The sequence below is a fragment of the Ambystoma mexicanum genome, chromosome 12, assembly GCF_040938575.1.
Source record: "Ambystoma mexicanum isolate Mex_15411 chromosome 12, UKY_AmexF1_1, whole genome shotgun sequence".
Taxonomy (NCBI): domain Eukaryota; kingdom Metazoa; phylum Chordata; class Amphibia; order Caudata; family Ambystomatidae; genus Ambystoma; species Ambystoma mexicanum.
The window spans coordinates 1237021415-1237037451 of record NC_090936.1 but is presented as its reverse complement, the minus strand read 5'-3'; positions in this window follow the sequence as shown (position 1 = coordinate 1237037451).

Genomic DNA, 16037 nt, shown 5'->3' with positions numbered 1-16037 from the left:
TGGCATTAAGCTCAGAGCTGAGGTACACTGAAGCATCTCTGAGTTGAGGCACATTGGCATTAAGCTCAGAGCTGAGGTGTACTAATGCATCTCAGAGTTGAGGTACATTGGCATTAAGCTCTGAGCTGAGGTACACTAATGCATCTCTGAGTTGAGGCATATTGGCATTAAGCTCAGAGCTGAGGTACACTGACGCATCTCAGAATTGAGGCACATTGGCATTAAGCTCAGAGCTGAGGTGTACTAATGCATCTCGGAGTTGAGGCACATTGGCATTAAGCTCAGGGCTGAGGTACACTGAAGCATCTCGGAGTTGAGGCACATTGGCATTAAGCTCAGAGCTGAGGTGTACTAATGCATCTCGGAGTTGAGGCACATTGGCATTAAGCTCAGAGCTGAGGTACACTGACGCATCTCAGAATTGAGGCACATTGGCATTAAGCTCAGAGCTGAGGTACACTGACGCATCTCAGAATTGAGGCACATTGGCATTAAGCTCAGAGCTGAGGTACACTTATGCATCTCGGAGTTAAGTCATTTTGGCATTAAGCTGAGAGCTGAGGTACACTGACGCATCTCAGAATTGAGGCACATTGGCATTAAGCTCAGAGCTGAGGTGTACTAATGCATCTCGGAGTTGAGGCACATTGGCATTAAGCTCAGAGCTGAGGTGTACTAATGCATCTCGGAGTTGAGGCACATTGGCATTAAGCTCAGAGCTGAGGTGTACTAATGCATCTCGGAGTTGAGGCACATTGGCATTAAGCTCAGAGCTGAGGTACACTGACGCATCTCAGAATTGAGGCACATTGGCATTAAGCTCAGAGCTGAGGTACACTGACGCATCTCAGAATTGAGGCACATTGGCATTAAGCTCAGAGCTGAGGTACACTTATGCATCTCGGAGTTAAGTCATTTTGGCATTAAGCTGAGAGCTGAGGTACACTGACGCATCTCAGAATTGAGGCACATTGGCATTAAGCTCAGAGCTGAGGTGTACTAATGCCTCTCAGAGTTGAGGCATATTGGAATTAAGCTCAGAGCTGAAGTACACTGACGCATCTCAGAATTGAGGCACATTGGCATTAAGCTCAGAGCTGAGGTACACTAACGCATCTCAGAATTGAGGCACATTGGCATTAAGCTCAGAGCTGAGGTACACTTATGCATCTCGGAGTTAAGTCATTTTGGCATTAAGCTGAGAGCTGAGGTACACTGACGCATCTCAGAATTGAGGCACATTGGCATTAAGCTCAGAGCTGAGGTGTACTAATGCCTCTCAGAGTTGAGGCATATTGGAATTAAGCTCAGAGCTGAGGTACACTGAAGTATCTCGGAGTTGAGGCACATTGGCATTAAGCTCAGAGTTGAGGTGTACTAATGCATATTCGAGTTGAGGCATATTGGCATTAAGCTCTGAGCTGAGGTACACTAATGCATCTCGGAGTTAAGGCATATTGGCATTAAGCTCAGAGCTGAGGTACACTGACGCATCTCAGAATTGAGGCACATTGGCATTAAGCTCAGAGCTGAGGTGTACTAATGCATCTCAGAGTTGAGACACATTGGCATTAATCTCAGAGCTGAGGTACACTGAAGCATCTCAGAGTTGAGGCACATTGGCATTAAGCTCAGAGCTGAAGTGTACTAATGCATCTCGGAGTTGAGGCATATTGGCATTAAGCTCAGAGCTGAGGTACACTGACGCATCTTGGAGTTGAGGCACATTGGCATTAAGCTCAGAGCTGATGTGTACTAATGCATCTTGGAGTTGAGGCATATTGGCATTAAGCTCAGAGCTGAGGTACACTGACGCATCTCGGAGCTGAGGCACATTGGCATTAAGCTCAGAGCTGAGGTCTACTAATGCATCTCAGAGTTGAGACACATTGGCATTAATCTCAGAACTGAGGTACACTGACGCATCTCGGAGTTGAGGCACATTGGCATTAAGCTCAGAGCTGAGGTGTACTAATGCATCTCAGAGTAGAGGTACATTGGCATTAAGCTCAGAGCAGAGGTACACTAATTCACCACGGAGTTGAGGCATATTGGCATTAAGCTCTTAGCTAAGGTACACTGACGCATCTCAGAATTGAGGCACATTGGCATTAAGCTCAGAGCTGAGGTGTACTAATGCATCTCGGAGTTGAGGCACATTGGCATTAAGCTCAGGGCTGAGGTACACTGAAGCATCTCGGAGTTGAGGCACATTGGCATTAAGCTCAGAGCTGAGGTGTACTAATGCATCTCGGAGTTGAGGCACATTGGCATTAAGCTCAGAGCTGAGGTACACTGACGCATCTCAGAATTGAGGCACATTGGCAATAAGCTCAGAGCTGAGGTACACTGACGCATCTCAGAATTGAGGCACATTGGCATTAAGCTCAGAGCTGAGGTACACTTATGCATCTCGGAGTTAAGTCATTTTGGCATTAAGCTGAGAGCTGAGGTACACTGACGCATCTCAGAATTGAGGCACATTGGCATTAAGCTCAGAGCTGAGGTGTACTAATGCATCTCGGAGTTGAGGCACATTGGCATTAAGCTCAGAGCTGAGGTGTACTAATGCATCTCGGAGTTGAGGCACATTGGCATTAAGCTCAGAGCTGAGGTGTACTAATGCATCTCGGAGTTGAGGCACATTGGCATTAAGCTCAGAGCTGAGGTACACTGACGCATCTCAGAATTGAGGCACATTGGCATTAAGCTCAGAGCTGAGGTACACTGACGCATCTCAGAATTGAGGCACATTGGCATTAAGCTCAGAGCTGAGGTACACTTATGCATCTCGGAGTTAAGTCATTTTGGCATTAAGCTGAGAGCTGAGGTACACTGACGCATCTCAGAATTGAGGCACATTGGCATTAAGCTCAGAGCTGAGGTGTACTAATGCATCTCGGAGTTGAGGCACATTGGCATTAAGCTCAGAGCTGAGGTGTACTAATGCCTCTCAGAGTTGAGGCATATTGGAATTAAGCTCTGAGCTGAGGTACACTAATGCATCTCGGAGTTAAGGCATATTGGCATTAAGCTCAGAGCTGAGGTACACTGACGCATCTCAGAATTGAGGCACATTGGCATTAAGCTCAGAGCTGAGGTGTACTAATGCATCTCAGAGTTGAGACACATTGGCATTAATCTCAGAGCTGAGGTACACTGAAGCATCTCAGAGTTGAGGCACATTGGCATTAAGCTCAGAGCTGAAGTGTACTAATGCATCTCGGAGTTGAGGCATATTGGCATTAAGCTCAGAGCTGAGGTACACTGACGCATCTTGGAGTTGAGGCACATTGGCATTAAGCTCAGAGCTGATGTGTACTAATGCATCTTGGAGTTGAGGCATATTGGCATTAAGCTCAGAGCTGAGGTACACTGACGCATCTCAGAGCTGAGGCACATTGGCATTAAGCTCAGAGCTGAGGTCTACTAATGCATCTCAGAGTTGAGACACATTGGCATTAATCTCAGAACTGAGGTACACTGACGCATCTCGGAGTTGAGGCACATTGGCATTAAGCTCAGAGCTGATGTGTACTAATGCATCTTGGAGTTGAGGCATATTGGCATTAAGCTCAGAGCTGAGGTACACTGACGCATCTCGGAGCTGAGGCACATTGGCATTAAGCTCAGAGATGAGGTGTACTAATGCATCTCGGAGTTGAGGCATATTGGCATTAATCTCAGAGCTGAGGTACACTGAAGCATCTCGGAGTTGAGGCACATTGGCATTAAGCTCAGAGCTGAGGTACACCGACACATCTCGGAGTTGAGGCACATTGGCATTAAGCTCAGAGCTGATGTGTACTAATGCATCTCGGAGTTGAGGCACATTGGCATTAAGCTCAGAGCTGAGGTACACTGACGCATCTCGGAGCTGAGGCACATTGGCATTAAGCCCAGAGCTGAGGTGCACTAATGCATCTCGGAGTTAAGGCATATTGGCTTTAAGCTCAGAGCTGAGGTACACTGACAGATCTCAGAATTGAGGCAAATTGGCATTAAGCTCAGAGCTGAGGTGTACTAATGCATCTCGGAGTCGAGGCACATTGGCATCAAGCTCAGAGCTGAGGTACACTGAAGTATCTCGGAGTTGAGGCACATTGGCATTAAGCTCAGAGCTGAGGTTTACTAATGCACCTTGGAGTTGAGGCATATTGGCATTAAGCTCAGAGCTGAGGTACACTGACGCATCTCGGAGCTGAGGCACATTGGCATTAAGCTCAGAGCTGGGGTACACTAATGCACCTCAGAGTTGAGGCATATTGGCATTAAGCTCAGACAGAGCTGAGGTAAACTGATGCATCTTGGAGTTGAGGCACATTGGCATTAAACTCAGAGTTGAGGTGTACTAACGCATCTCAGAGTTGAGACACATTGGCATTAATCTCAGAGCTGAGGTACACTGAAGCATCTCAGAATTGAGGCACATTGGCATTAAGCTCAGAGCTGAGGTACACTAATGCATCTCGGAGTTAAGGCATATTGGCATTAAGCTCAGAGCTGAGGTACACTGAAGCATCTCAGAGTTGAGGCACATTGGCATTAAACTCAGAGCTGAGGTGTACTAATGCATCTCGGAGTCGAGGCACATTGGCATCAAGCTCAGAGCTGAGGTACACTGAAGTATCTCGGAGTTGAGGCACATTGGCATTAAGCTCAGAGCTGAGGTTTACTAATGCACCTTGGAGTTGAGGCATATTGGCATTAAGCTCAGAGCTGAGGTACACTGACGCATCTCGGAGCTGAGGCACATTGGCATTAAGCTCAGAGCTGGGGTACACTAATGCACCTCAGAGTTGAGGCATATTGGCATTAAGCTCAGACAGAGCTGAGGTAAACTGATGCATCTTGGAGTTGAGGCACATTGGCATTAAACTCAGAGTTGAGGTGTACTAACGCATCTCAGAGTTGAGACACATTGGCATTAATCTCAGAGCTGAGGTACACTGAAGCATCTCAGAATTGAGGCACATTGGCATTAAGCTCAGAGCTGAGGTACACTAATGCATCTCGGAGTTAAGGCATATTGGCATTAAGCTCAGAGCTGAGGTACACTGAAGCATCTCAGAGTTGAGGCACATTGGCATTAAGCTCAGAGCTGAGGTACACTGACGCATCTCGGAGTTGAGGCACATTGGTATTAAGCTCAGAGCTGATATGTACTAATGCATCTTGGAGTTGAGGCATATTGGCATTAAGCTCAGAGATGAGGTGTACTAATGTATCTCAGAGTTGAGGCACATTGGCATTAAGCTCAGAGCTGAGGTACACTAATGCATCTCAGAGTTATGCACTGATGCATCTCGGAGTTGAGGCACATTGGCATTAAGCTCAGAGCTGAGGTGTACTAACATACGAGGCAATATGAGGCATATTGGCATTAAGCTCAGAGCTGAGGTAGACTGGGGCATCTCGGAGCTGAGGCACATTGGCATTAAGCTCAGAGCTGAGGTACACTAATGCATCTCGGAGTTAAGGCATTTTGGCATTAAGCTCAGAGCTGAGGTACACTGACGCATCTCAGAATTGAGGCACATTGGCATTAAGCTCAGAGCTGAGGTGTACTAATGCCTCTCGGAGTTGAGGCATATTGGCATTAAGCTCAGAACTGAGGTGTACTAACGCATCTCGGAGTTGAGGCACATTGGCATTAAGCTTAGAGCTGAGGTACACTGAAGCATCTCGGAGTTGAGGCACATTGGCATTAAGCTCAGATCTGAGGTGTACTAATACATCTTGGAGTTGAGGCATATTGGCATTAAGCTCTGAGCTGAGGTACACTAATGCATCTCGGAGTTGAGGCATATTGGCATTAAGCTCAGAGCTGAGGTACACTGATGCATCTCAAAATTGAGGCACATTGGCATTAAGCTCAGAGCTGAGGTGTACTAATGCATCTCGGAGTTGAGGCACATTGGCATTAAGCTCAGAGCTGAGGTACACTGAAGCATCTCGGAGTTGAGGCACATTGGCATTAAGCTCAGAGCTGAGGTGTACTAATGCATCTCGGAGTTGAGGCACATTGGCATTAAGCTCAGAGCTGAGGTACACTGACGCATCTCGGAGTTGAGGCATATTGGAATTAAGCTCAGAGCTGAGGTACACTTACGCATCTCGGAGTTAAGGCATATTGGCTTTAAGCTCAGAGCTGAGGTACACTGAAGTATCTCGGAGTTGAGGCACATTGGCATTAAGCTCAGAGCTGAGGTGTACTAATGCATCTCGGAGTTGAGGCATATTGGCATTAAGCTCAGAGCTGAGGTGTACTAATGCACCTTAGGGTTGAGGCATATTGGCATTAAGCTCAGAGCTGAGGTACACTGACGCATCTCGGAGCTGAGGCACATTGGCATTAAGCTCAGAGCTGGGGTACACTAATGCACCTCAGAGTTGAGGCATATTGGCATTAAGCTCAGAGCTGAGGTAAACTGACGCATCTTGGAGTTGAGGCACATTGGCATTAAACTCAGAGCTGAGGTGTACTAACGCATCTCAGAGTTGAGACACATTGGCATTAATCTCAGAGCTGAGGTACACTGAAGCATCTCAGAATTGAGGCACATTGGCATTAAGCTCAGAGCTGAGGTACACTAATGCATCTCGGAGTTAAGGCATATTGGCATTAAGCTCAGAGCTGAGGTACACTGAAGCATCTCAGAGTTGAGGCACATTGGCATTAAACTCAGAGCTGAGGTGTACTAATGCATCTCGGAGTTGAGGCATATTGGCATTAAGCTCAGAGCTGAGGTACACTGACGCATCTCGGAGTTGAGGCACATTGGTATTAAGCTCAGAGCTGATGTGTACTAATGCATCTTGGAGTTGAGGCATATTGGCATTAAACTCAGAGCTGAGGTACACTGACGCATCTTGGAGCTGAGGCACATTGGCATTAAGCTCAGAGATGAGGTGTACTAATGCATCTCAGAGTTGAGGCACATTGGCATTAAGCTCAGAGCTGAGGTACACTAATGCATCTCGGAGTTATGCACTGATGCATCTCGGAGTTGAGGCACATTGGCATTAAGCTCAGAGCTGAGGTGTACTAATATACGAGGCAATATGAGGCATATTGGCATTAAGCTCAGAGCTGAGGTACACTGACGTATCTCGGAGCTGAAGCACATTGGCATTAAGCTCAGAGCTGAGGTACACTAATGCATCTCGGAGTTAAGGCATTTTGGCATTAAGCTCAGAGCTGAGGTACACTGACGCATCTCAGAATTGAGGCAAATTGGCATTAAGCTCAGATCTGAGGTGTACTAATGCCTCTCGGAGTTGAGGCATATTGGCATTAAGCTCAGAGCTGAAGTACACTGACGCATCTCAGAATTGAGGCACATTGGCATTAAGCTCAGAGCTGAGGTAAACTAACGCATCTCGGAGTTGAGGCACATTGGCATTAAGCTCAGAGCTGAGGTACACTGAAGCATATCGGAGTTGAGGCACATTGGCATTAATCTCAGATCTGAGGTGTACTAATACATCTTGGAGTTGAGGCATATTGGCATTAAGCTCTGAGCTGAGGTACACTAATGCATCTCGGAGTTGAGGCATATTGGCATTAAGCTCAGAGCTGAGGTACACTGACGCATCTCAGAATGGAGGCACATTGGCATTAAGCTCAGAGCTGAGGTGTACTTATGCATCTCGGAGTTGAGGCACATTAGCATTAAGCTCAGAGCTGAGGTACACTGAAGCATCTCGGAGTTGAGGCATATTGGCATTAAGCTCAGAGCTGAGGTGTACTAATGCATCTCGGAGTTGAGGCACATTGGCATTAAGCTCAGAGCTGAGGTACACTTACGCATCTTGGAGTTGAGGCATATTGGAATTAAGCTCAGAGCTGAGGTACACTTACGCATCTCGGAGTTGAGGCACATTGGAATTAAGCTCAGAGCTGAGGTACACTGATGCATCTCGGAGTTGACGCACATTGGCATTAAGCTCAGAGCTGAGGTACACTAATGCATCTCAGAGTTAAGACATATTGGCATTAAGCTCAGAGCTGAGGTACACTGACGCTTCTCAGAATTGAGGCACTTTGGCATTAAGCTCAGAGCTGAGGTGTACTAATGCATCTCAGAGTTAAGACATATTGGCATTAAGCTCAGAGCTGAGGTACACTGACGCTTCTCAGAATTGAGGCACATTGGCATTAAGCTCAGAGCTGAGGTACACTAATGCATCTCAGAGTTAAGTCATTTTGGCATTAAGCTCAGAGCTGAGGTACACTGACACACCTCAGAATTGAGGCACATTGGCATGAAGCTCAGAGCTGAGGTGTACTAATGCCTCTCAGAGTTGAGGCATATTGGCATTAAGCTCAGAGCTGAAGTACACTGACGCATCTCAGAATTGAGGCACATTGGCATTAAGCTCAGAGCTGAGGTGTACTAAAGCATCTCGGAGTTGAGGCACATTGGCATTAAGCTCAGAGCTGAGGTACACTGAAGCATCTCGGAGTTGAGGCACATTGGCATTAAGCTCAGAGCTGAGGTGTACTAATGCATCTCGGAGTTGAGGCACATTGGCATTAAGCTCAGAGCTGAGGTGTACTAATGCATCTCGGAGTTGAGGCACATTGGCATTAAGCTCAGAGCTGAGGTACACTTACGCATCTCAGAGTTGAGGCATATTGGAATTAAGCTCAGAGCTGAGGTACACTTCTGCATCTCGGAGTTGAGGCACATTGGCATTAAGCTCAGAGCTGATGTGTACTAATGCATTTCGGAGTTGAGGCACATTGGCATTAAGCTCAGAGCTGATGTGTACTAATGCATCTCGGAGTTGAGGCACATTGGCATTACGCTCAGAGCTGAGGTACACTGACGCATCTCGGAGCTGAGGCACATTGGCATTAAACTCAGAGCTGAGGTACACTAATTCATCTCGGAGGTAAGGCATATTGGCATTAAGCTCAGAGCTGAGGTACACTGACAGATCTCAGAATTGAGGCACATTAGCATTAAGCTCAGAGCTGAGGTGTACTAATGCATCTTGGAGTCGAGGCACATTGGCATTAAGCTCAGAGCTGAGGTACACTAATGCACCTCAGAGTTGAGGCATATTGGCATTAAGCTCAGAGCTGAGGTAAACTGACGCATCTTGGAGTTGAGGAACATTGGCATTAAGCTCAGAGCTGAGGTACACTGACGCATCTCGGAGTTGAGGCACATTGGCATTAAGCTCAGAGCTGAAGTACACTAATTCACCACGGAGTTGAGGCATATTGGCATTAACCTCTTAGCTAAGGTACACTGACGCATCTCAGAGTTGAGGCACATTGGCATTAAGCTCAGAGCTGAGGTACACTAATGCATCACAGAGTTGAGGCATACTTGCATTGAGCTCAGAGCTGAGGTACACTGACGCATCTCAGAGTTGAGGCACATTGGTATTAAACTCAGAGCTGAGGTACACTGACACATCTCGGAGTTGAGGCACATTGGCATTAAGCTCAGAGCTGAGGTACACCGACGCCTCTCGGAGTTGAGGCACATTGGCATTAAGCTCAGAGCTGATGTGTACACTAATGCACCTCGGAGTTGAGGCATATTGGCATTAAGCTCAGAGCTGAGGTACACTAATGCACCTCAGAGTTGAGGCATATTGGCATTAAGCTCAGAGCTCAGGTACACTGACGCATCTCGGAGTTGAGGCACATTGGCATTAAGCTCAGATCTGATGTATACACTAATGCATCTCGGAGTTGAGGCATATTGGCATTAAGCTCAGAGCTGAGGTACACTGACGCATCTCAGAGTTGATGCACATTGGTATTAAGCTCAGAGCTGAGGTACACTGACAGATCTCAGAATTGAGGCACATTGGTATTAAGCTCAGAGCTGAGGTGTACTAATGCATCTCGGAGTTGAGGCATATTGGCATTAATCTCAGAGCTGAGGTACACTGAAGCATCTCAGAGTTGAGGCACATTGGCATTAAGCTCAGAGCTGAGGTACACTGAAGCATCTCAGAGTTGAGGCACATTGGCATTAAACTCAGAGCTGAGGTGTACTAATGCATCTCGGAGTTGAGGCATATTGGCATTAAGCTCAGAGCTGAGGTACACTGACGCATCTCGGAGTTGAGGCACATTGGTATTAAGCTCAGAGCTGATGTGTACTAATGCATCTTGGAGCTGAGGCACATTGGCATTAAGCTCAGAGATGAGGTGTACTAATGCATCTCGGAGTTCAGGCATATTGGCATTAATCTCAGAGCTGAGGTACACTGAAGCATCTCAGAATTGAGGCACATTGGCATTAAGCTCAGAGCTGAGGTGTACTAATGCATCTTGGAGTCGAGGCACATTGGCATTAAGCTCAGAGCTGAGGTACACTAATGCACCTCAGAGTTGAGGCATATTGGCATTAAGCTCAGAGCTTAGGTAAACTGACGCATCTTGGAGTTGAGGCACATTGGCATTAAGCTCAGAGCTGAGGTACACTGACGCATCTCGGAGTTGAGGCACATTGGCATTAAGCTCAGAGCTGAGGTACACTAATTCACCTCGGAGTTGAGGCATATTGGCATTAAGCTCTTAGCTAAGGTACACTGACGCATCTCGGAGTTGAGGCACATTGGCATTAAGCTCAGAGCTGAGGTACACTAATGCATCTCAGAGTTGAGGCATACTGGCATTGAGCTCAGAGCTGAGGTACACTGACGCATCTCAGAGTTGAGGCACATTGGTATTAAGCTCAGAGCTGAGGTACACTGACGCATCTCGGAGTTGAGGCACATTGGCATTAAGCTCAGAGCTGATGTGTACTAATGCATCTTGGAGTTGAGGCATATTGGCATTGAGCTCAGAGCTGAGGTACACTGACGCATCTTGGAGCTGAGGCACATTGGCATTAAGCTCAGAGCTGAGGTGTACTAATGCATCTCAGAGTTGAGACACATTGGCATTAATCTCAGAGCTGAGGTACACTGAAGCATCTCGGAGTTGAGGCACATTGGCATTAAGCTCAGAGCTGAGTTGTACTAATGCATCTCGGAGTTGAGGCATATTGGCATTAAGCTCAGAGCTGAGGTATACTGACGCATCTCGGAGTTGAGGCACATTGGCATTAAGCTCAGAGCTGATGTGTACTAATGCATCTTGGAGTTGAGGCATATTGGCATTAAGCTCAGAGCTGAGGTACACTGACGCATCTTGGAGCTGAGGCACATTGGCATTAAGCTCAGAGATGAGGTGTACTAATGCATCTCGGAGTTGAGGCATATTGGCATTAATCTCAGAGCTGAGGTACACTGAAGCATCTCAGAATTGAGGCACATTGGCATTAAGCTCAGAGCTGAGGTGTACTAATGCATCTCGGAGTTAAGGTATATTGGCATTAAGCTCAGAGCTGACGTACACTGACGCATCTCAGAATTGAGGCACATTGGCATTAAGCTCAGAGCTGAGGTGTACTAACGCATCTCGGAGTTGAGGCACATTGACATTAAGCTCAGAGCTGAGGTACACTGAAGCATCTCGGAGTTGAGGCACATTGGCATTAAGCTCAGAGCTGAGGTGTACTAACGCATCTCGGAGTTGAGGCATATTGGCATTAAGCTCAGAGCTGAGGTACACTGACGCATCTCGGAGCTGAGGCACAATGGCATTAAGCTCAGAGCTGAGGTACACTTATGCACCTCGGAGTTGAGGCATATTGGCATTAAGCTCAGAGCTGAGGTACACTAATGCACCTCAGAGTTGAGGCATATTGGCATTAAGCTCAGAGCTCAGGTACACTGACGCATCTCGGAGTTGAGGCACATTGGCATTAAGCTCAGATCTGATGTATACACTAATGCATCTCGGAGTTGAGGCATATTGGCATTAAGCTCAGAGCTGAGGTACACTGACGCATCTCAGAGTTGATGCACATTGGTATTAAGCTCAGAGCTGAGGTACACTGACAGATCTCAGAATTGAGGCACATTGGTATTAAGCTCAGAGCTGAGGTGTACTAATGCATCTCGGAGTTGAGGCATATTGGCATTAATCTCAGAGCTGAGGTACACTGAAGCATCTCAGAGTTGAGGCACATTGGCATTAAGCTCAGAGCTGAGGTACACTGAAGCATCTCAGAGTTGAGGCACATTGGCATTAAACTCAGAGCTGAGGTGTACTAATGCATCTCGGAGTTGAGGCATATTGGCATTAAGCTCAGAGCTGAGGTACACTGACGCATCTCGGAGTTGAGGCACATTGGTATTAAGCTCAGAGCTGATGTGTACTAATGCATCTTGGAGCTGAGGCACATTGGCATTAAGCTCAGAGATGAGGTGTACTAATGCATCTCGGAGTTCAGGCATATTGGCATTAATCTCAGAGCTGAGGTACACTGAAGCATCTCAGAATTGAGGCACATTGGCATTAAGCTCAGAGCTGAGGTGTACTAATGCATCTTGGAGTCGAGGCACATTGGCATTAAGCTCAGAGCTGAGGTACACTAATGCACCTCAGAGTTGAGGAATATTGGCATTAAGCTCAGAGCTTAGGTAAACTGACGCATCTTGGAGTTGAGGCACATTGGCATTAAGCTCAGAGCTGAGGTACACTGACGCATCTCGGAGTTGAGGCACATTGGCATTAAGCTCAGAGCTGAGGTACACTAATTCACCTCGGAGTTGAGGCATATTGGCATTAAGCTCTTAGCTAAGGTACACTGACGCATCTCGGAGTTGAGGCACATTGGCATTAAGCTCAGAGCTGAGGTACACTAATGCATCTCAGAGTTGAGGCATACTGGCATTGAGCTCAGAGCTGAGGTACACTGACGCATCTCAGAGTTGAGGCACATTGGCATTAAGCTCAGAGCTGATGTGTACTAATGCATCTTGGAATTGAGGCATATTGGCATTGAGCTCAGAGCTGAGGTACACTGACGCATCTTGGAGCTGAGGCACATTGGCATTAAGCTCAGAGCTGAGGTGTACTAATGCATCTCAGAGTTGAGACACATTGGCATTAATCTCAGAGCTGAGGTACACTGAAGCATCTCGGAGTTGAGGCACATTGGCATTAAGCTCAGAGCTGAGTTGTACTAATGCATCTCGGAGTTGAGGCATATTGGCATTAAGCTCAGAGCTGAGGTATACTGACGCATCTCGGAGTTGAGGCACATTGGCATTAAGCTCAGAGCTGATGTGTACTAATGCATCTTGGAGTTGAGGCATATTGGCATTAAGCTCAGAGCTGAGGTACACTGACGCATCTTGGAGCTGAGGCACATTGGCATTAAGCTCAGAGATGAGGTGTACTAATGCATCTCGGAGTTGAGGCATATTGGCATTAATCTCAGAGCTGAGGTACACTGAAGCATCTCAGAATTGAGGCACATTGGCATTAAGCTCAGAGCTGAGGTGTACTAATGCATCTCGGAGTGAAGGTATATTGGCATTAAGCTCAGAGCTGACGTACACTGACGCATCTCAGAATTGAGGCACATTGGCATTAAGCTCAGAGCTGAGGTGTACTAACGCATCTCGGAGTTGAGGCACATTGACATTAAGCACAGAGCTGAGGTACACTGAAGCATCTCGGAGTTGAGGCACATTGGCATTAAGCTCAGAGCTGAGGTGTACTAACGCATCTCGGAGTTGAGGCATATTGGCATTAAGCTCAGAGCTGAGGTACACTGACGCATCTCAGAGCTGAGGCACAATGGCATTAAGCTCAGAGCTGAGGTACACTTATGCATCTCGGAGTTGAGGCATATTGGCATTAAGCTCAGAGCTGAGGTACACTGACGCATCTCGGAATTGAGGCACATTGGCATTAAGCTCAGAGCTGAGGTGTACTAATGCATCACGGATTTGAGGCACATTGGCATTAAGCTCAGAGCTGAGGTGTACTAACACATCTCGGAGTTGAGGCATATTGGCATTAAGCTCAGAGCTGAGGTACACTGACGCATCTCGGAGTTGAGGCGCATTGGCATTAAGCTCAGAGCTGATGTGTACTAAAGCATCTCGGAGTTGAGGCACATTGGCATTAAGCTCAGAGCTGAGGTACACTGAAGCATCTCGGAGTTGAGGCACATTGGCATTAAGCTCAGAGCTGAGGTGTACTAATGCATCTTGGAGTTGAGGCATATTGGCATTAAGCTCTGAGCTGAGGTACACTAATGCATCTCAGAGTTAAGGCATATTGGCATTTAGCTCAGAGCTGAGGTACTCTGACGCATCTCGGAGTTGAGGCACATTGGCATTAAGCTCAGAGCTGAGGTGTACTAATGCATCTCGGAGTTGAGGCACATTGGCATTAAGCTCAGAGCTGAGGTGTACTAATGCATCTCGGAGTTGAGGCACATTGGCATTAAGCTCAGAGCTGAGGTACACTTACGCATCTCAGAGTTGAGGCATATTGGAATTAAGCTCAGAGCTGAGGTACACTTCTGCATCTCTGAGTTGAGGCACATTGGCATTAAGCTCAGAGCTGATGTGTACTAATGCATTTCGGAGTTGAGGCACATTGGCATTAAGCTCAGAGCTGATGTGTACTAATGCATCTCGGAGTTGAGGCACATTGGCATTACGCTCAGAGCTGAGGTACACTGACGCATCTCGGAGCTGAGGCACATTGGCATTAAACTCAGAGCTGAGGTACACTAATTCATCTCGGAGTTAAGGCATATTGGCATTAAGCTCAGAGCTGAGGTACACTGACGCATCTCAGAGTTGAGGCACATTGGTATTAAGCTCAGAGCTGAGGTACACTGACACATCTCGGAGTTGAGGCACATTGGCATTAAGCTCAGAGCTGAGGTACACCGACGCCTCTCGGAGTTGAGGCACATTGGCATTAAGCTCAGAGCTGATGTGTACACTAATGCACCTCGGAGTTGAGGCATATTGGCATTAAGCTCAGAGCTGAGGTACACTAATGCACCTCAGAGTTGAGGCATATTGGCATTAAGCTCAGAGCTCAGGTACACTGACGCATCTCGGAGTTGAGGCACATTGGCATTAAGCTCAGATCTGATGTATACACTAATGCATCTCGGAGTTGAGGCATATTGGCATTAAGCTCAGAGCTGAGGTACACTGACGCATCTCAGAGTTGATGCACATTGGTATTAAGCTCAGAGCTGAGGTACACTGACAGATCACAGAATTGAGGCACATTGGTATTAAGCTCAGAGCTGAGGTGTACTAATGCATCTCGGAGTTGAGGCATATTGGCATTAATCTCAGAGCTGAGGTACACTGAAGCATCTCAGAGTTGAGGCACATTGGCATTAAGCTCAGAGCTGAGGTACACTGAAGCATCTCAGAGTTGAGGCACATTGGCATTAAACTCAGAGCTGAGGTGTACTAATGCATCTCGGAGTTGAGGCATATTGGCATTAAGCTCAGAGCTGAGGTACACTGACGCATCTCGGAGTTGAGGCACATTGGTATTAAGCTCAGAGCTGATGTGTACTAATGCATCTTGGAGCTGAGGCACATTGGCATTAAGCTCAGAGATGAGGTGTACTAATGCATCTCGGAGTTCAGGCATATTGGCATTAATCTCAGAGCTGAGGTACACTGAAGCATCTCAGAATTGAGGCACATTGGCATTAAGCTCAGAGCTGAGGTGTACTAATGCATCTTGGAGTCGAGGCACATTGGCATTAAGCTCAGAGCTGAGGTACACTAATGCACCTCAGAGTTGAGGCATATTGGCATTAAGCTCAGAGCTTAGGTAAACTGACGCATCTTGGAGTTGAAGCTCATTGGCATTAAGCTCAGAGCTGAGGCACACTGACGCATCTCGGAGTTGAGGCACATTGGCATTAAGCTCAGAGCTGAGGTACACTAATTCACCTCGGAGTTGAGGCATATTGGCATTAAGCTCTTAGCTAAGGTACACTGACGCATCTCGGAGTTGAGGCACATTGGCATTGAGCTCAGAGCTGAGGTACACTAATGCATCTCAGAGTTGAGGCATACTGGCATTGAGCTCAGAGCTGAGGTACACTGACGCATCTCAGAGTTGAGGCACATTGGTATTAAGCTCAGAGCTGAGGTACACTGACGCATCTCGG